Here is an 18,693-nt window from a genome sequence, read left to right as displayed (position 1 = left end):
GTACCCTTGCGCTGCTCCACGGTGACGGACGACAACGACGAGACTAGACTAGAGTAGGGGGTGTAGGGGTTAGCAGTAGGGGTAGAGGGGAGGGGTAGAGGGGATGGCGAGGGGGCCGGCCCTCGCGCTTCAACCCCGCCCCAAGACGACTCGACCAGTGACGTGCCGGATATATAGGGGTCGGTGCAGCTGCCTGTCTTGTGCTCGCTACGGCAGCACATCTAATAAAATTGGATCGATACAGAGAAGATTAGCATGGCCCCTGCGAAAGGATGACACGCAAATCCGTGAAGCGTTCCGAATTTTGGATCATCATCATCATTCCACCTTTTAGGGTTAGGGCTAGGGCTAGGGCTAGGGTTAGACCTTGACCGACGACCACCTAGTTGTAAACAAACAAACGATCCCCATTTTATTTTTTGTTTTTTTTTAAGTAAAAGGGCGGGAAAACGGCAGGCCAAAGGAAAAGGGCTTCGCCTCACCGGCGTATTCCTTATTTTTGGGCATTTATTCACTAGTTTGTTTGTTGGTTTGTTGGTTGGTTACGTACGCACGCACGCACGCACGCACGCGCATGCACACTCCTCTAGGGGGGGTAAATATTGGCCAAACGACTGAAAATGATTCCCCTATGGTTTCAAGGAAGATGGGGAAACTGAGCAGTGTATTAACATGAACCGCCAAATGAGGCCAATACCAATGGAATTACACACTTGCTTATTTGACTCGATGGGTTCAATCAGAGCAAGAATGGTCAAGGTAAGTAAGTAAGTACGTTCAAATGAAACGTACATGAAATAACATGGCAAATGAATGAAATCAATTACAAGGCAAACGTGTGTGACAAAAGGAAGGTGGACTCTTAGGTGGACTCTTACCTACACCATCATGATTATTGTAAACCAGAGATGGAAAGCCAGAGGTGAGGAATTACAAGGACAAAGCCAGAGCTGAGGAGAAGGTCTCAGGAGACCGAGAATCCACAGAACAATGCTTGACAATTCCTCTTATGCCCAAGAACAACCCATAAGTCCACATCTTCACTTATGAACGTATGACTCGCAATGCTACAGTAAGTTACACAACGAGATGTGAGAGCCATCAAGTAGAGACTGCTGCGTCCAGCAACTCGAGATTTTAAGCATATGACTGGTGGGGGCATGATGACACCCGGCCTCTCACCTCACTCACCTCACTCACATTCACTCACCTCACTCACATTCACTCACCTCACTCACATTCACTCACCTCACTCACCTCACCCACAGGGTTTCCCTTTGACACGCTTAGAAAGAGTGCACCGTTCCCCGGAGGAGCTGCGATACCGGGGCGATGCGCGGAGCGGACGGAGCGAGCCCTCGTTCCGGCTCCCTGTTTGCAAAAATCTGCTTAATAAGAACTGGTCGCCCCCGTGGGTGACCTATCAGATATTAAACTGACAAGAACAGAAACTACACTTGATCTGAGCCAAAAGGCCGAGAAGCCATGACCCCCATTACTCCACGATACCCGCGCACGGCCCCTCAGTACCCTTGCGCTGCTCCACGGTGACGGACGACAACGACGAGACTAGACTAGAGTAGGGGGTGTAGGGGTTAGCAGTAGGGGTAGAGGGGAGGGGTAGAGGGGATGGCGAGGGGGCCGGCCCTCGCGCTTCAACCCCGCCCCAAGACGACTCGACCAGTGACGTGCCGGATATATAGGGGTCGGTGCAGCTGCCTGTCTTGTGCTCGCTACGGCAGCACATCTAATAAAATTGGATCGATACAGAGAAGATTAGCATGGCCCCTGCGAAAGGATGACACGCAAATCCGTGAAGCGTTCTGAATTTTGGATCATCATCATCATTCCACCTTTTAGGGTTAGGGCTAGGGCTAGGGCTAGGGTTAGACCTTGACCGACGACCACCTAGTTGTAATCAAACAAACGATCCCCATTTTATTTTTTGTTTTTTTTTAAGTAAAAGGGCGGGAAAACGGCAGGCCAAAGGAAAAGGGCTTCGCCTCACCGGCGTATTCCTTATTTTTGGGCATTTATTCACTAGTTTGTTTGTTGGTTTGTTGGTTGGTTACGTACGCACGCACGCACGCACGCGCATGCACACTCCTCTAGGGGGGGTAAATATTGGCCAAACGACTGAAAATGATTCCCCTATGGTTTCAAGGAAGATGGGGAAACTGAGCAGTGTATTAACATGAACCGCCAAATGAGGCCAATACCAATGGAATTACACACTTGCTTATTTGACTCGATGGGTTCAATCAGAGCAAGAATGGTCAAGGTAAGTAAGTAAGTACGTTCAAATGAAACGTACATGAAATAACATGGCAAATGAATGAAATCAATTACAAGGCAAACGTGTGTGACAAAAGGAAGGTGGACTCTTAGGTGGACTCTTACCTACACCATCATGATTATTGTAAACCAGAGATGGAAAGCCAGAGGTGAGGAATTACAAGGACAAAGCCAGAGCTGAGGAGAAGGTCTCAGGAGACCGAGAATCCACAGAACAATGCTTGACAATTCCTCTTATGCCCAAGAACAACCCATAAGTCCACATCTTCACTTATGAACGTATGACTCGCAATGCTACAGTAAGTTACACAACGAGATGTGAGAGCCATCAAGTAGAGACTGCTGCGTCCAGCAACTCGAGATTTTAAGCATATGACTGGTGGGGGCATGATGACACCCGGCCTCTCACCTCACTCACATTCACTCACCTCACTCACATTCACTCACCTCACCCACAGGGTTTCCCTTTGACACGCTTAGAAAGAGTGCACCGTTCCCCGGAGGAGCTGCGATACCGGGGCGATGCGCGGAGCGGACGGAGCGAGCCCTCGTTCCGGCTCCCTGTTTGCAAAAATCTGCTTAATAAGAACTGGTCGCCCCCGTGGGTGACCTATCAGATATTAAACTGACAAGAACAGAAACTACACTTGATCTGAGCCAAAAGGCCGAGAAGCGATGACCCCCATTACTCCACGATACCCGCGCACGGCCCCTCAGTACCCTTGCGCTGCTCCACGGTGACGGACGACAACGACGAGACTAGACTAGAGTAGGGGGTGTAGGGGTTAGCAGTAGGGGTAGAGGGGAGGGGTAGAGGGGATGGCGAGGGGGCCGGCCCTCGCGCTTCAACCCCGCCCCAAGACGACTCGACCAGTGACGTGCCGGATATATAGGGGTCGGTGCAGCTGCCTGTCTTGTGCTCGCTACGGCAGCACATCTAATAAAATTGGATCGATACAGAGAAGATTAGCATGGCCCCTGCGAAAGGATGACACGCAAATCCGTGAAGCGTTCCGAATTTTGGATCATCATCATCATTCCACCTTTTAGGGTTAGGGCTAGGGCTAGGGCTAGGGTTAGACCTTGACCGACGACCACCTAGTTGTAAACAAACAAACGATCCCCAATTTTTTTTTTGTTTTTTTGTTTTTTTTTAAGTAAAAGGGCGGGAAAACGGCAGGCCAAAGGAAAAGGGCTTCGCCTCACCGGCGTATTCCTTATTTTTGGGCATTTATTCACTAGTTTGTTTGTTGGTTTGTTGGTTGGTTACGTACGCACGCACGCACGCGCATGCACACTCCTCTAGGGGGGGTAAATATTGGCCAAACGACTGAAAATGATTCCCCTATGGTTTCAAGGAAGATGGGGAAACTGAGCAGTGTATTAACATGAACCGCCAAATGAGGCCAATACCAATGGAATTACACACTTGCTTATTTGACTCGATGGGTTCAATCAGAGCAAGAATGGTCAAGGTAAGTAAGTAAGTACGTTCAAATGAAACGTACATGAAATAACATGGCAAATGAATGAAATCAATTACAAGGCAAACGTGTGTGACAAAAGGAAGGTGGACTCTTAGGTGGACTCTTACCTACACCATCATGATTATTGTAAACCAGAGATGGAAAGCCAGAGGTGAGGAATTACAAGGACAAAGCCAGAGCTGAGGAGAAGGTCTCAGGAGACCGAGAATCCACAGAACAATGCTTGACAATTCCTCTTATGCCCAAGAACAACCCATAAGTCCACATCTTCACTTATGAACGTATGACTCGCAATGCTACAGTAAGTTACACAACGAGATGTGAGAGCCATCCAGTAGAGAGTGCTGCGTCCAGCAACTCGAGATTTTAAGCATATGACTGGTGGGGGTATGATGACACCCGGCCTCTCACCTCACTCACCTCACCCACAGGGTTTCCCTTTGACACGCTTAGAAAGAGTGCACCGTTCCCCGGAGGAGCTGCGATACCGGGGCGATGCGCGGAGCGGACGGAGCGAGCCCTCGTTCCGGCTCCCTGTTTGCAAAAATCTGCTTAATAAGAACTGGTCGCCCCCGTGGGTGACCTATCAGATATTAAACTGACAAGAACAGAAACTACACTTGATCTGAGCCAAAAGGCCGAGAAGCGATGACCCCCATTACTCCACGATACCCGCGCACGGCCCCTCAGTACCCTTGCGCTGCTCCACGGTGACGGACGACAACGACGAGACTAGACTAGAGTAGGGGGTGTAGGGGTTAGCAGTAGGGGTAGAGGGGAGGGGTAGAGGGGATGGCGAGGGGGCCGGCCCTCGCGCTTCAACCCCGCCCCAAGACGACTTGACCAGTGACGTGCCGGATATATAGGGGTCGGTGCAGCTGCCTGTCTTGTGCTCGCTACGGCAGCACATCTAATAAAATTGGATCGATACAGAGAAGATTAGCATGGCCCCTGCGAAAGGATGACACGCAAATCCGTGAAGCGTTCCGAATTTTGGATCATCATCATCATTCCACCTTTTAGGGTTAGGGCTAGGGCTAGGGCTAGGGTTAGACCTTGACCGACGACCACCTAGTTGTAAACAAACAAACGATCCCCAATTTTTTTTTTGTTTTTTTGTTTTTTTTTAAGTAAAAGGGCGGGAAAACGGCAGGCCAAAGGAAAAGGGCTTCGCCTCACCGGCGTATTCCTTATTTTTGGGCATTTATTCACTAGTTTGTTTGTTGGTTTGTTGGTTGGTTACGTACGCACGCACGCACGCGCATGCACACTCCTCTAGGGGGGGTAAATATTGGCCAAACGACTGAAAATGATTCCCCTATGGTTTCAAGGAAGATGGGGAAACTGAGCAGTGTATTAACATGAACCGCCAAATGAGGCCAATACCAATGGAATTACACACTTGCTTATTTGACTCGATGGGTTCAATCAGAGCAAGAATGGTCAAGGTAAGTAAGTAAGTACGTTCAAATGAAACGTACATGAAATAACATGGCAAATGAATGAAATCAATTACAAGGCAAACGTGTGTGACAAAAGGAAGGTGGACTCTTAGGTGGACTCTTACCTACACCATCATGATTATTGTAAACCAGAGATGGAAAGCCAGAGGTGAGGAATTACAAGGACAAAGCCAGAGCTGAGGAGAAGGTCTCAGGAGACCGAGAATCCACAGAACAATGCTTGACAATTCCTCTTATGCCCAAGAACAACCCATAAGTCCACATCTTCACTTATGAACGTATGACTCGCAATGCTACAGTAAGTTACACAACGAGATGTGAGAGCCATCAAGTAGAGACTGCTGCGTCCAGCAACTCGAGATTTTAAGCATATGACTGGTGGGGGCATGATGACACCCGGCCTCTCACCTCACTCACCTCACTCACATTCACTCACCTCACTCACATTCACTCACCTCACTCACATTCACTCACCTCACTCACCTCACCCACAGGGTTTCCCTTTGACACGCTTAGAAAGAGTGCACCGTTCCCCGGAGGAGCTGCGATACCGGGGCGATGCGCGGAGCGGACGGAGCGAGCCCTCGTTCCGGCTCCCTGTTTGCAAAAATCTGCTTAATAAGAACTGGTCGCCCCCGTGGGTGACCTATCAGATATTAAACTGACAAGAACAGAAACTACACTTGATCTGAGCCAAAAGGCCGAGAAGCCATGACCCCCATTACTCCACGATACCCGCGCACGGCCCCTCAGTACCCTTGCGCTGCTCCACGGTGACGGACGACAACGACGAGACTAGACTAGAGTAGGGGGTGTAGGGGTTAGCAGTAGGGGTAGAGGGGAGGGGTAGAGGGGATGGCGAGGGGGCCGGCCCTCGCGCTTCAACCCCGCCCCAAGACGACTCGACCAGTGACGTGCCGGATATATAGGGGTCGGTGCAGCTGCCTGTCTTGTGCTCGCTACGGCAGCACATCTAATAAAATTGGATCGATACAGAGAAGATTAGCATGGCCCCTGCGAAAGGATGACACGCAAATCCGTGAAGCGTTCCGAATTTTGGATCATCATCATCATTCCACCTTTTAGGGTTAGGGCTAGGGCTAGGGCTAGGGTTAGACCTTGACCGACGACCACCTAGTTGTAAACAAACAAACGATCCCCAATTTTTTTTTTGTTTTTTTGTTTTTTTTTAAGTAAAAGGGCGGGAAAACGGCAGGCCAAAGGAAAAGGGCTTCGCCTCACCGGCGTATTCCTTATTTTTGGGCATTTATTCACTAGTTTGTTTGTTGGTTTGTTGGTTGGTTACGTACGCACGCACGCACGCGCATGCACACTCCTCTAGGGGGGGTAAATATTGGCCAAACGACTGAAAATGATTCCCCTATGGTTTCAAGGAAGATGGGGAAACTGAGCAGTGTATTAACATGAACCGCCAAATGAGGCCAATACCAATGGAATTACACACTTGCTTATTTGACTCGATGGGTTCAATCAGAGCAAGAATGGTCAAGGTAAGTAAGTAAGTACGTTCAAATGAAACGTACATGAAATAACATGGCAAATGAATGAAATCAATTACAAGGCAAACGTGTGTGACAAAAGGAAGGTGGACTCTTAGGTGGACTCTTACCTACACCATCATGATTATTGTAAACCAGAGATGGAAAGCCAGAGGTGAGGAATTACAAGGACAAAGCCAGAGCTGAGGAGAAGGTCTCAGGAGACCGAGAATCCACAGAACAATGCTTGACAATTCCTCTTATGCCCAAGAACAACCCATAAGTCCACATCTTCACTTATGAACGTATGACTCGCAATGCTACAGTAAGTTACACAACGAGATGTGAGAGCCATCAAGTAGAGACTGCTGCGTCCAGCAACTCGAGATTTTAAGCATATGACTGGTGGGGGCATGATGACACCCGGCCTCTCACCTCACTCACATTCACTCACCTCACTCACATTCACTCACCTCACTCACATTCACTCACCTCACCCACAGGGTTTCCCTTTGACACGCTTAGAAAGAGTGCACCGTTCCCCGGAGGAGCTGCGATACCGGGGCGATGCGCGGAGCGGACGGAGCGAGCCCTCGTTCCGGCTCCCTGTTTGCAAAAATCTGCTTAATAAGAACTGGTCGCCCCCGTGGGTGACCTATCAGATATTAAACTGACAAGAACAGAAACTACACTTGATCTGAGCCAAAAGGCCGAGAAGCGATGACCCCCATTACTCCACGATACCCGCGCACGGCCCCTCAGTACCCTTGCGCTGCTCCACGGTGACGGACGACAACGACGAGACTAGAGTAGGGGGTGTAGGGGTTAGCAGTAGGGGTAGAGGGGAGGGGTAGAGGGGATGGCGAGGGGGCCGGCCCTCGCGCTTCAACCCCGCCCCAAGACGACTCGACCAGTGACGTGCCGGATATATAGGGGTCGGTGCAGCTGCCTGTCTTGTGCTCGCTACGGCAGCACATCTAATAAAATTGGATCGATACAGAGAAGATTAGCATGGCCCCTGCGAAAGGATGACACGCAAATCCGTGAAGCGTTCCGAATTTTGGATCATCATCATCATTCCACCTTTTAGGGTTAGGGCTAGGGCTAGGGTTAGACCTTGACCGACGACCACCTAGTTGTAAACAAACAAACGATCCCCAATTTTTTTTTTGTTTTTTGTTTTTTTTTAAGTAAAAGGGCGGGAAAACGGCAGGCCAAAGGAAAAGGGCTTCGCCTCACCGGCGTATTCCTTATTTTTGGGCATTTATTCACTAGTTTGTTTGTTGGTTTGTTGGTTGGTTACGTACGCACGCACGCACGCACGCGCATGCACACTCCTCTAGGGGGGGTAAATATTGGCCAAACGACTGAAAATGATTCCCCTATGGTTTCAAGGAAGATGGGGAAACTGAGCAGTGTATTAACATGAACCGCCAAATGAGGCCAATACCAATGGAATTACACACTTGCTTATTTGACTCGATGGGTTCAATCAGAGCAAGAATGGTCAAGGTAAGTAAGTAAGTACGTTCAAATGAAACGTACATGAAATAACATGGCAAATGAATGAAATCAATTACAAGGCAAACGTGTGTGACAAAAGGAAGGTGGACTCTTAGGTGGACTCTTACCTACACCATCATGATTATTGTAAACCAGAGATGGAAAGCCAGAGGTGAGGAATTACAAGGACAAAGCCAGAGCTGAGGAGAAGGTCTCAGGAGACCGAGAATCCACAGAACAATGCTTGACAATTCCTCTTATGCCCAAGAACAACCCATAAGTCCACATCTTCACTTATGAACGTATGACTCGCAATGCTACAGTAAGTTACACAACGAGATGTGAGAGCCATCAAGTAGAGACTGCTGCGTCCAGCAACTCGAGATTTTAAGCATATGACTGGTGGGGGCATGATGACACCCGGCCTCTCACCTCACTCACATTCACTCACCTCACTCACATTCACTCACCTCACCCACAGGGTTTCCCTTTGACACGCTTAGAAAGAGTGCACCGTTCCCCGGAGGAGCTGCGATACCGGGGCGATGCGCGGAGCGGACGGAGCGAGCCCTCGTTCCGGCTCCCTGTTTGCAAAAATCTGCTTAATAAGAACTGGTCGCCCCCGTGGGTGACCTATCAGATATTAAACTGACAAGAACAGAAACTACACTTGATCTGAGCCAAAAGGCCGAGAAGCGATGACCCCCATTACTCCACGATACCCGCGCACGGCCCCTCAGTACCCTTGCGCTGCTCCACGGTGACGGACGACAACGACGAGACTAGACTAGAGTAGGGGGTGTAGGGGTTAGCAGTAGGGGTAGAGGGGAGGGGTAGAGGGGATGGCGAGGGGGCCGGCCCTCGCGCTTCAACCCCGCCCCAAGACGACTCGACCAGTGACGTGCCGGATATATAGGGGTCGGTGCAGCTGCCTGTCTTGTGCTCGCTACGGCAGCACATCTAATAAAATTGGATCGATACAGAGAAGATTAGCATGGCCCCTGCGAAAGGATGACACGCAAATCCGTGAAGCGTTCCGAATTTTGGATCATCATCATCATTCCACCTTTTAGGGTTAGGGCTAGGGCTAGGGCTAGGGCTAGGGTTAGACCTTGACCGACGACCACCTAGTTGTAAACAAACAAACGATCCCCATTTTATTTTTTGTTTTTTTTTAAGTAAAAGGGCGGGAAAACGGCAGGCCAAAGGAAAAGGGCTTCGCCTCACCGGCGTATTCCTTATTTTTGGGCATTTATTCACTAGTTTGTTTGTTGGTTTGTTGGTTGGTTACGTACGCACGCACGCACGCGCATGCACACTCCTCTAGGGGGGGTAAATATTGGCCAAACGACTGAAAATGATTCCCCTATGGTTTCAAGGAAGATGGGGAAACTGAGCAGTGTATTAACATGAACCGCCAAATGAGGCCAATACCAATGGAATTACACACTTGCTTATTTGACTCGATGGGTTCAATCAGAGCAAGAATGGTCAAGGTAAGTAAGTAAGTACGTTCAAATGAAACGTACATGAAATAACATGGCAAATGAATGAAATCAATTACAAGGCAAACGTGTGTGACAAAAGGAAGGTGGACTCTTAGGTGGACTCTTACCTACACCATCATGATTATTGTAAACCAGAGATGGAAAGCCAGAGGTGAGGAATTACAAGGACAAAGCCAGAGCTGAGGAGAAGGTCTCAGGAGACCGAGAATCCACAGAACAATGCTTGACAATTCCTCTTATGCCCAAGAACAACCCATAAGTCCACATCTTCACTTATGAACGTATGACTCGCAATGCTACAGTAAGTTACACAACGAGATGTGAGAGCCATCAAGTAGAGACTGCTGCGTCCAGCAACTCGAGATTTTAAGCATATGACTGGTGGGGGCATGATGACACCCGGCCTCTCACCTCACTCACATTCACTCACCTCACTCACATTCACTCACCTCACCCACAGGGTTTCCCTTTGACACGCTTAGAAAGAGTGCACCGTTCCCCGGAGGAGCTGCGATACCGGGGCGATGCGCGGAGCGGACGGAGCGAGCCCTCGTTCCGGCTCCCTGTTTGCAAAAATCTGCTTAATAAGAACTGGTCGCCCCCGTGGGTGACCTATCAGATATTAAACTGACAAGAACAGAAACTACACTTGATCTGAGCCAAAAGGCCGAGAAGCGATGACCCCCATTACTCCACGATACCCGCGCACGGCCCCTCAGTACCCTTGCGCTGCTCCACGGTGACGGACGACAACGACGAGACTAGACTAGAGTAGGGGGTGTAGGGGTTAGCAGTAGGGGTAGAGGGGAGGGGTAGAGGGGATGGCGAGGGGGCCGGCCCTCGCGCTTCAACCCCGCCCCAAGACGACTCGACCAGTGACGTGCCGGATATATAGGGGTCGGTGCAGCTGCCTGTCTTGTGCTCGCTACGGCAGCACATCTAATAAAATTGGATCGATACAGAGAAGATTAGCATGGCCCCTGCGAAAGGATGACACGCAAATCCGTGAAGCGTTCCGAATTTTGGATCATCATCATCATTCCACCTTTTAGGGTTAGGGCTAGGGCTAGGGTTAGACCTTGACCGACGACCACCTAGTTGTAAACAAACAAACGATCCCCAATTTTTTTTTTGTTTTTTTGTTTTTTTTTAAGTAAAAGGGCGGGAAAACGGCAGGCCAAAGGAAAAGGGCTTCGCCTCACCGGCGTATTCCTTATTTTTGGGCATTTATTCACTAGTTTGTTTGTTGGTTTGTTGGTTGGTTACGTACGCACGCACGCACGCACGCGCATGCACACTCCTCTAGGGGGGGTAAATATTGGCCAAACGACTGAAAATGATTCCCCTATGGTTTCAAGGAAGATGGGGAAACTGAGCAGTGTATTAACATGAACCGCCAAATGAGGCCAATACCAATGGAATTACACACTTGCTTATTTGACTCGATGGGTTCAATCAGAGCAAGAATGGTCAAGGTAAGTAAGTAAGTACGTTCAAATGAAACGTACATGAAATAACATGGCAAATGAATGAAATCAATTACAAGGCAAACGTGTGTGACAAAAGGAAGGTGGACTCTTAGGTGGACTCTTACCTACACCATCATGATTATTGTAAACCAGAGATGGAAAGCCAGAGGTGAGGAATTACAAGGACAAAGCCAGAGCTGAGGAGAAGGTCTCAGGAGACCGAGAATCCACAGAACAATGCTTGACAATTCCTCTTATGCCCAAGAACAACCCATAAGTCCACATCTTCACTTATGAACGTATGACTCGCAATGCTACAGTAAGTTACACAACGAGATGTGAGAGCCATCAAGTAGAGACTGCTGCGTCCAGCAACTCGAGATTTTAAGCATATGACTGGTGGGGGCATGATGACACCCGGCCTCTCACCTCACTCACATTCACTCACCTCACTCACATTCACTCACCTCACTCACATTCACTCACCTCACCCACAGGGTTTCCCTTTGACACGCTTAGAAAGAGTGCACCGTTCCCCGGAGGAGCTGCGATACCGGGGCGATGCGCGGAGCGGACGGAGCGAGCCCTCGTTCCGGCTCCCTGTTTGCAAAAATCTGCTTAATAAGAACTGGTCGCCCCCGTGGGTGACCTATCAGATATTAAACTGACAAGAACAGAAACTACACTTGATCTGAGCCAAAAGGCCGAGAAGCGATGACCCCCATTACTCCACGATACCCGCGCACGGCCCCTCAGTACCCTTGCGCTGCTCCACGGTGACGGACGACAACGACGAGACTAGACTAGAGTAGGGGGTGTAGGGGTTAGCAGTAGGGGTAGAGGGGAGGGGTAGAGGGGATGGCGAGGGGGCCGGCCCTCGCGCTTCAACCCCGCCCCAAGACGACTCGACCAGTGACGTGCCGGATATATAGGGGTCGGTGCAGCTGCCTGTCTTGTGCTCGCTACGGCAGCACATCTAATAAAATTGGATCGATACAGAGAAGATTAGCATGGCCCCTGCGAAAGGATGACACGCAAATCCGTGAAGCGTTCTGAATTTTGGATCATCATCATCATTCCACCTTTTAGGGTTAGGGCTAGGGCTAGGGTTAGACCTTGACCGACGACCACCTAGTTGTAAACAAACAAACGATCCCCATTTTTTTTTTTTTTTTTTGTTTTTTTTTAAGTAAAAGGGCGGGAAAACGGCAGGCCAAAGGAAAAGGGCTTCGCCTCACCGGCGTATTCCTTATTTTTGGGCATTTATTCACTAGTTTGTTTGTTGGTTTGTTGGTTGGTTACGTACGCACGCACGCGCATGCACACTCCTCTAGGGGGGGTAAATATTGGCCAAACGACTGAAAATGATTCCCCTATGGTTTCAAGGAAGATGGGGAAACTGAGCAGTGTATTAACATGAACCGCCAAATGAGGCCAATACCAATGGAATTACACACTTGCTTATTTGACTCGATGGGTTCAATCAGAGCAAGAATGGTCAAGGTAAGTAAGTAAGTACGTTCAAATGAAACGTACATGAAATAACATGGCAAATGAATGAAATCAATTACAAGGCAAACGTGTGTGACAAAAGGAAGGTGGACTCTTAGGTGGACTCTTACCTACACCATCATGATTATTGTAAACCAGAGATGGAAAGCCAGAGGTGAGGAATTACAAGGACAAAGCCAGAGCTGAGGAGAAGGTCTCAGGAGACCGAGAATCCACAGAACAATGCTTGACAATTCCTCTTATGCCCAAGAACAACCCATAAGTCCACATCTTCACTTATGAACGTATGACTCGCAATGCTACAGTAAGTTACACAACGAGATGTGAGAGCCATCAAGTAGAGACTGCTGCGTCCAGCAACTCGAGATTTTAAGCATATGACTGGTGGGGGCATGATGACACCCGGCCTCTCACCTCACTCACATTCACTCACCTCACTCACATTCACTCACCTCACCCACAGGGTTTCCCTTTGACACGCTTAGAAAGAGTGCACCGTTCCCCGGAGGAGCTGCGATACCGGGGCGATGCGCGGAGCGGACGGAGCGAGCCCTCGTTCCGGCTCCCTGTTTGCAAAAATCTGCTTAATAAGAACTGGTCGCCCCCGTGGGTGACCTATCAGATATTAAACTGACAAGAACAGAAACTACACTTGATCTGAGCCAAAAGGCCGAGAAGCGATGACCCCCATTACTCCACGATACCCGCGCACGGCCCCTCAGTACCCTTGCGCTGCTCCACGGTGACGGACGACAACGACGAGACTAGACTAGAGTAGGGGGTGTAGGGGTTAGCAGTAGGGGTAGAGGGGAGGGGTAGAGGGGATGGCGAGGGGGCCGGCCCTCGCGCTTCAACCCCGCCCCAAGACGACTCGACCAGTGACGTGCCGGATATATAGGGGTCGGTGCAGCTGCCTGTCTTGTGCTCGCTACGGCAGCACATCTAATAAAATTGGATCGATACAGAGAAGATTAGCATGGCCCCTGCGAAAGGATGACACGCAAATCCGTGAAGCGTTCCGAATTTTGGATCATCATCATCATTCCACCTTTTAGGGTTAGGGCTAGGGCTAGGGTTAGACCTTGACCGACGACCACCTAGTTGTAAACAAACAAACGATCCCCATTTTATTTTTTGTTTTTTTTTAAGTAAAAGGGCGGGAAAACGGCAGGCCAAAGGAAAAGGGCTTCGCCTCACCGGCGTATTCCTTATTTTTGGGCATTTATTCACTAGTTTGTTTGTTGGTTTGTTGGTTGGTTACGTACGCACGCACGCACGCGCATGCACACTCCTCTAGGGGGGGTAAATATTGGCCAAACGACTGAAAATGATTCCCCTATGGTTTCAAGGAAGATGGGGAAACTGAGCAGTGTATTAACATGAACCGCCAAATGAGGCCAATACCAATGGAATTACACACTTGCTTATTTGACTCGATGGGTTCAATCAGAGCAAGAATGGTCAAGGTAAGTAAGTAAGTACGTTCAAATGAAACGTACATGAAATAACATGGCAAATGAATGAAATCAATTACAAGGCAAACGTGTGTGACAAAAGGAAGGTGGACTCTTAGGTGGACTCTTACCTACACCATCATGATTATTGTAAACCAGAGATGGAAAGCCAGAGGTGAGGAATTACAAGGACAAAGCCAGAGCTGAGGAGAAGGTCTCAGGAGACCGAGAATCCACAGAACAATGCTTGACAATTCCTCTTATGCCCAAGAACAACCCATAAGTCCACATCTTCACTTATGAACGTATGACTCGCAATGCTACAGTAAGTTACACAACGAGATGTGAGAGCCATCAAGTAGAGACTGCTGCGTCCAGCAACTCGAGATTTTAAGCATATGACTGGTGGGGGCATGATGACACCCGGCCTCTCACCTCACTCACATTCACTCACCTCACTCACATTCACTCACCTCACTCACATTCACTCACCTCACCCACAGGGTTTCCCTTTGACACGCTTAGAAAGAGTGCACCGTTCCCCGGAGGAGCTGCGATACCGGGGCGATGCGCGGAGCGGACGGAGCGAGCCCTCGTTCCGGCTCCCTGTTTGCAAAAATCTGCTTAATAAGAACTGGTCGCCCCCGTGGGTGACCTATCAGATATTAAACTGACAAGAACAGAAACTACACTTGATCTGAGCCAAAAGGCCGAGAAGCGATGACCCCCATTACTCCACGATACCCGCGCACGGCCCCTCAGTACCCTTGCGCTGCTCCACGGTGACGGACGACAACGACGAGACTAGACTAGAGTAGGGGGTGTAGGGGTTAGCAGTAGGGGTAGAGGGGAGGGGTAGAGGGGATGGCGAGGGGGCCGGCCCTCGCGCTTCAACCCCGCCCCAAGACGACTCGACCAGTGACGTGCCGGATATATAGGGGTCGGTGCAGCTGCCTGTCTTGTGCTCGCTACGGCAGCACATCTAATAAAATTGGATCGATACAGAGAAGATTAGCATGGCCCCTGCGAAAGGATGACACGCAAATCCGTGAAGCGTTCCGAATTTTGGATCATCATCATCATTCCACCTTTTAGGGTTAGGGCTAGGGCTAGGGTTAGACCTTGACCGACGACCACCTAGTTGTAAACAAACAAACGATCCCCAATTTTTTTTTTGTTTTTTTGTTTTTTTTTTAAGTAAAAGGGCGGGAAAACGGCAGGCCAAAGGAAAAGGGCTTCGCCTCACCGGCGTATTCCTTATTTTTGGGCATTTATTCACTAGTTTGTTTGTTGGTTTGTTGGTTGGTTACGTACGCACGCACGCACGCACGCGCATGCACACTCCTCTAGGGGGGGTAAATATTGGCCAAACGACTGAAAATGATTCCCCTATGGTTTCAAGGAAGATGGGGAAACTGAGCAGTGTATTAACATGAACCGCCAAATGAGGCCAATACCAATGGAATTACACACTTGCTTATTTGACTCGATGGGTTCAATCAGAGCAAGAATGGTCAAGGTAAGTAAGTAAGTACGTTCAAATGAAACGTACATGAAATAACATGGCAAATGAATGAAATCAATTACAAGGCAAACGTGTGTGACAAAAGGAAGGTGGACTCTTAGGTGGACTCTTACCTACACCATCATGATTATTGTAAACCAGAGATGGAAAGCCAGAGGTGAGGAATTACAAGGACAAAGCCAGAGCTGAGGAGAAGGTCTCAGGAGACCGAGAATCCACAGAACAATGCTTGACAATTCCTCTTATGCCCAAGAACAACCCATAAGTCCACATCTTCACTTATGAACGTATGACTCGCAATGCTACAGTAAGTTACACAACGAGATGTGAGAGCCATCAAGTAGAGACTGCTGCGTCCAGCAACTCGAGATTTTAAGCATATGACTGGTGGGGGCATGATGACACCCGGCCTCTCACCTCACTCACATTCACTCACCTCACTCACATTCACTCACCTCACTCACATTCACTCACCTCACCCACAGGGTTTCCCTTTGACACGCTTAGAAAGAGTGCACCGTTCCCCGGAGGAGCTGCGATACCGGGGCGATGCGCGGAGCGGACGGAGCGAGCCCTCGTTCCGGCTCCCTGTTTGCAAAAATCTGCTTAATAAGAACTGGTCGCCCCCGTGGGTGACCTATCAGATATTAAACTGACAAGAACAGAAACTACACTTGATCTGAGCCAAAAGGCCGAGAAGCGATGACCCCCATTACTCCACGATACCCGCGCACGGCCCCTCAGTACCCTTGCGCTGCTCCACGGTGACGGACGACAACGACGAGACTAGACTAGAGTAGGGGGTGTAGGGGTTAGCAGTAGGGGTAGAGGGGAGGGGTAGAGGGGATGGCGAGGGGGCCGGCCCTCGCGCTTCAACCCCGCCCCAAGACGACTCGACCAGTGACGTGCCGGATATATAGGGGTCGGTGCAGCTGCCTGTCTTGTGCTCGCTACGGCAGCACATCTAATAAAATTGGATCGATACAGAGAAGATTAGCATGGCCCCTGCGAAAGGATGACACGCAAATCCGTGAAGCGTTCCGAATTTTGGATCATCATCATCATTCCACCTTTTAGGGTTAGGGCTAGGGCTAGGGCTAGGGTTAGACCTTGACCGACGACCACCTAGTTGTAAACAAACAAACGATCCCCATTTTATTTTTTGTTTTTTTTTAAGTAAAAGGGCGGGAAAACGGCAGGCCAAAGGAAAAGGGCTTCGCCTCACCGGCGTATTCCTTATTTTTGGGCATTTATTCACTAGTTTGTTTGTTGGTTTGTTGGTTGGTTACGTACGCACGCACGCACGCGCATGCACACTCCTCTAGGGGGGGTAAATATTGGCCAAACGACTGAAAATGATTCCCCTATGGTTTCAAGGAAGATGGGGAAACTGAGCAGTGTATTAACATGAACCGCCAAATGAGGCCAATACCAATGGAATTACACACTTGCTTATTTGACTCGATGGGTTCAATCAGAGCAAGAATGGTCAAGGTAAGTAAGTAAGTACGTTCAAATGAAACGTACATGAAATAACATGGCAAATGAATGAAATCAATTACAAGGCAAACGTGTGTGACAAAAGGAAGGTGGACTCTTAGGTGGACTCTTACCTACACCATCATGATTATTGTAAACCAGAGATGGAAAGCCAGAGGTGAGGAATTACAAGGACAAAGCCAGAGCTGAGGAGAAGGTCTCAGGAGACCGAGAATCCACAGAACAATGCTTGACAATTCCTCTTATGCCCAAGAACAACCCATAAGTCCACATCTTCACTTATGAACGTATGACTCGCAATGCTACAGTAAGTTACACAACGAGATGTGAGAGCCATCAAGTAGAGACTGCTGCGTCCAGCAACTCGAGATTTTAAGCATATGACTGGTGGGGGCATGATGACACCCGGCCTCTCACCTCACTCACATTCACTCACCTCACTCACATTCACTCACCTCACCCACAGGGTTTCCCTTTGACACGCTTAGAAAGAGTGCACCGTTCCCCGGAGGAGCTGCGATACCGGGGCGATGCGCGGAGCGGACGGAGCGAGCCCTCGTTCCGGCTCCCTGTTTGCAAAAATCTGCTTAATAAGAACTGGTCGCCCCCGTGGGTGACCTATCAGATATTAAACTGACAAGAACAGAAACTACACTTGATCTGAGCCAAAAGGCCGAGAAGCGATGACCCCCATTACTCCACGATACCCGCGCACGGCCCCTCAGTACCCTTGCGCTGCTCCACGGTGACGGACGACAACGACGAGACTAGACTAGAGTAGGGGGTGTAGGGGTTAGCAGTAGGGGTAGAGGGGAGGGGTAGAGGGGATGGCGAGGGGGCCGGCCCTCGCGCTTCAACCCCGCCCCAAGACGACTCGACCAGTGACGTGCCGGATATATAGGGGTCGGTGCAGCTGCCTGTCTTGTGCTCGCTACGGCAGCACATCTAATAAAATTGGATCGATACAGAGAAGATTAGCATGGCCCCTGCGAAAGGATGACACGCAAATCCGTGAAGCGTTCCGAATTTTGGATCATCATCATCATTCCACCTTTTAGGGTTAGGGCTAGGGCTAGGGTTAGACCTTGACCGACGACCACCTAGTTGTAAACAAACAAACGATCCCCAATTTTTTTTTTTTTTTTTTGTTTTTTTTTAAGTAAAAGGGCGGGAAAACGGCAGGCCAAAGGAAAAGGGCTTCGCCTCACCGGCGTATTCCTTATTTTTGGGCATTTATTCACTAGTTTGTTTGTTGGTTTGTTGGTTGGTTACGTACGCACGCACGCACGCACGCGCATGCACACTCCTCTAGGGGGGGTAAATATTGGCCAAACGACTGAAAATGATTCCCCTATGGTTTCAAGGAAGATGGGGAAACTGAGCAGTGTATTAACATGAACCGCCAAATGAGGCCAATACCAATGGAATTACACACTTGCTTATTTGACTCGATGGGTTCAATCAGAGCAAGAATGGTC

The 18,693-nt window shown here is 49.4% G+C and overlaps 25 non-coding genes across 25 annotated transcripts; 13 read left to right on the top strand and 12 right to left on the bottom strand.

Moving 5' to 3' along the window:
* Positions 1-200: 200 nt before the first annotated feature.
* LOC136953782 (U6 spliceosomal RNA) lies at positions 201-307 on the top strand. Its single transcript, XR_010878000.1, has one exon. It is a non-coding gene; the product is annotated as a U6 spliceosomal RNA (small nuclear RNA).
* A 983-nt stretch (positions 308-1,290) lies between these two features.
* On the bottom strand, positions 1,291-1,487 carry LOC136952689 (U2 spliceosomal RNA). The gene has a single exon (XR_010877891.1). It is a non-coding gene; the product is annotated as a U2 spliceosomal RNA (small nuclear RNA).
* A 239-nt stretch (positions 1,488-1,726) lies between these two features.
* Positions 1,727-1,833, top strand: LOC136953940 (U6 spliceosomal RNA). The gene has a single exon (XR_010878036.1). It is a non-coding gene; the product is annotated as a U6 spliceosomal RNA (small nuclear RNA).
* A 942-nt stretch (positions 1,834-2,775) lies between these two features.
* Positions 2,776-2,972, bottom strand: LOC136952435 (U2 spliceosomal RNA). Its single transcript, XR_010877868.1, has one exon. It is a non-coding gene; the product is annotated as a U2 spliceosomal RNA (small nuclear RNA).
* A 239-nt stretch (positions 2,973-3,211) lies between these two features.
* On the top strand, positions 3,212-3,318 carry LOC136953777 (U6 spliceosomal RNA). The gene has a single exon (XR_010877998.1). It is a non-coding gene; the product is annotated as a U6 spliceosomal RNA (small nuclear RNA).
* Positions 3,319-4,235: 917 nt separating this feature from the next.
* LOC136952424 (U2 spliceosomal RNA) lies at positions 4,236-4,432 on the bottom strand. The gene has a single exon (XR_010877867.1). It is a non-coding gene; the product is annotated as a U2 spliceosomal RNA (small nuclear RNA).
* Positions 4,433-4,671: 239 nt separating this feature from the next.
* On the top strand, positions 4,672-4,778 carry LOC136953764 (U6 spliceosomal RNA). The gene has a single exon (XR_010877994.1). It is a non-coding gene; the product is annotated as a U6 spliceosomal RNA (small nuclear RNA).
* A 983-nt stretch (positions 4,779-5,761) lies between these two features.
* Positions 5,762-5,958, bottom strand: LOC136952678 (U2 spliceosomal RNA). Its single transcript, XR_010877890.1, has one exon. It is a non-coding gene; the product is annotated as a U2 spliceosomal RNA (small nuclear RNA).
* A 239-nt stretch (positions 5,959-6,197) lies between these two features.
* On the top strand, positions 6,198-6,304 carry LOC136953759 (U6 spliceosomal RNA). The gene has a single exon (XR_010877993.1). It is a non-coding gene; the product is annotated as a U6 spliceosomal RNA (small nuclear RNA).
* A 965-nt stretch (positions 6,305-7,269) lies between these two features.
* On the bottom strand, positions 7,270-7,466 carry LOC136952413 (U2 spliceosomal RNA). The gene has a single exon (XR_010877866.1). It is a non-coding gene; the product is annotated as a U2 spliceosomal RNA (small nuclear RNA).
* Positions 7,467-7,700: 234 nt separating this feature from the next.
* On the top strand, positions 7,701-7,807 carry LOC136953755 (U6 spliceosomal RNA). The gene has a single exon (XR_010877992.1). It is a non-coding gene; the product is annotated as a U6 spliceosomal RNA (small nuclear RNA).
* Positions 7,808-8,750: 943 nt separating this feature from the next.
* On the bottom strand, positions 8,751-8,947 carry LOC136952402 (U2 spliceosomal RNA). Its single transcript, XR_010877865.1, has one exon. It is a non-coding gene; the product is annotated as a U2 spliceosomal RNA (small nuclear RNA).
* A 239-nt stretch (positions 8,948-9,186) lies between these two features.
* LOC136953749 (U6 spliceosomal RNA) lies at positions 9,187-9,293 on the top strand. Its single transcript, XR_010877991.1, has one exon. It is a non-coding gene; the product is annotated as a U6 spliceosomal RNA (small nuclear RNA).
* Positions 9,294-10,237: 944 nt separating this feature from the next.
* On the bottom strand, positions 10,238-10,434 carry LOC136952391 (U2 spliceosomal RNA). The gene has a single exon (XR_010877864.1). It is a non-coding gene; the product is annotated as a U2 spliceosomal RNA (small nuclear RNA).
* Positions 10,435-10,673: 239 nt separating this feature from the next.
* LOC136953743 (U6 spliceosomal RNA) lies at positions 10,674-10,780 on the top strand. The gene has a single exon (XR_010877990.1). It is a non-coding gene; the product is annotated as a U6 spliceosomal RNA (small nuclear RNA).
* Positions 10,781-11,743: 963 nt separating this feature from the next.
* LOC136952380 (U2 spliceosomal RNA) lies at positions 11,744-11,940 on the bottom strand. Its single transcript, XR_010877863.1, has one exon. It is a non-coding gene; the product is annotated as a U2 spliceosomal RNA (small nuclear RNA).
* Positions 11,941-12,179: 239 nt separating this feature from the next.
* Positions 12,180-12,286, top strand: LOC136953934 (U6 spliceosomal RNA). Its single transcript, XR_010878035.1, has one exon. It is a non-coding gene; the product is annotated as a U6 spliceosomal RNA (small nuclear RNA).
* Positions 12,287-13,221: 935 nt separating this feature from the next.
* Positions 13,222-13,418, bottom strand: LOC136952358 (U2 spliceosomal RNA). The gene has a single exon (XR_010877861.1). It is a non-coding gene; the product is annotated as a U2 spliceosomal RNA (small nuclear RNA).
* Positions 13,419-13,657: 239 nt separating this feature from the next.
* On the top strand, positions 13,658-13,764 carry LOC136953734 (U6 spliceosomal RNA). The gene has a single exon (XR_010877989.1). It is a non-coding gene; the product is annotated as a U6 spliceosomal RNA (small nuclear RNA).
* Positions 13,765-14,715: 951 nt separating this feature from the next.
* LOC136952347 (U2 spliceosomal RNA) lies at positions 14,716-14,912 on the bottom strand. The gene has a single exon (XR_010877857.1). It is a non-coding gene; the product is annotated as a U2 spliceosomal RNA (small nuclear RNA).
* A 239-nt stretch (positions 14,913-15,151) lies between these two features.
* On the top strand, positions 15,152-15,258 carry LOC136953728 (U6 spliceosomal RNA). The gene has a single exon (XR_010877988.1). It is a non-coding gene; the product is annotated as a U6 spliceosomal RNA (small nuclear RNA).
* Positions 15,259-16,222: 964 nt separating this feature from the next.
* LOC136952339 (U2 spliceosomal RNA) lies at positions 16,223-16,419 on the bottom strand. The gene has a single exon (XR_010877850.1). It is a non-coding gene; the product is annotated as a U2 spliceosomal RNA (small nuclear RNA).
* Positions 16,420-16,658: 239 nt separating this feature from the next.
* Positions 16,659-16,765, top strand: LOC136953722 (U6 spliceosomal RNA). The gene has a single exon (XR_010877985.1). It is a non-coding gene; the product is annotated as a U6 spliceosomal RNA (small nuclear RNA).
* Positions 16,766-17,703: 938 nt separating this feature from the next.
* On the bottom strand, positions 17,704-17,900 carry LOC136952332 (U2 spliceosomal RNA). The gene has a single exon (XR_010877849.1). It is a non-coding gene; the product is annotated as a U2 spliceosomal RNA (small nuclear RNA).
* A 239-nt stretch (positions 17,901-18,139) lies between these two features.
* Positions 18,140-18,246, top strand: LOC136953716 (U6 spliceosomal RNA). Its single transcript, XR_010877984.1, has one exon. It is a non-coding gene; the product is annotated as a U6 spliceosomal RNA (small nuclear RNA).
* The last annotated feature ends 447 nt before the right edge of the window (positions 18,247-18,693 follow it).

This window comes from Osmerus mordax, chromosome 1, assembly GCF_038355195.1.
Source record: "Osmerus mordax isolate fOsmMor3 chromosome 1, fOsmMor3.pri, whole genome shotgun sequence".
NCBI lineage: Eukaryota > Metazoa > Chordata > Actinopteri > Osmeriformes > Osmeridae > Osmerus > Osmerus mordax.
Note: the sequence above shows the minus strand (reverse complement) of the source record. Positions and strands in the feature narration are given on the sequence as shown.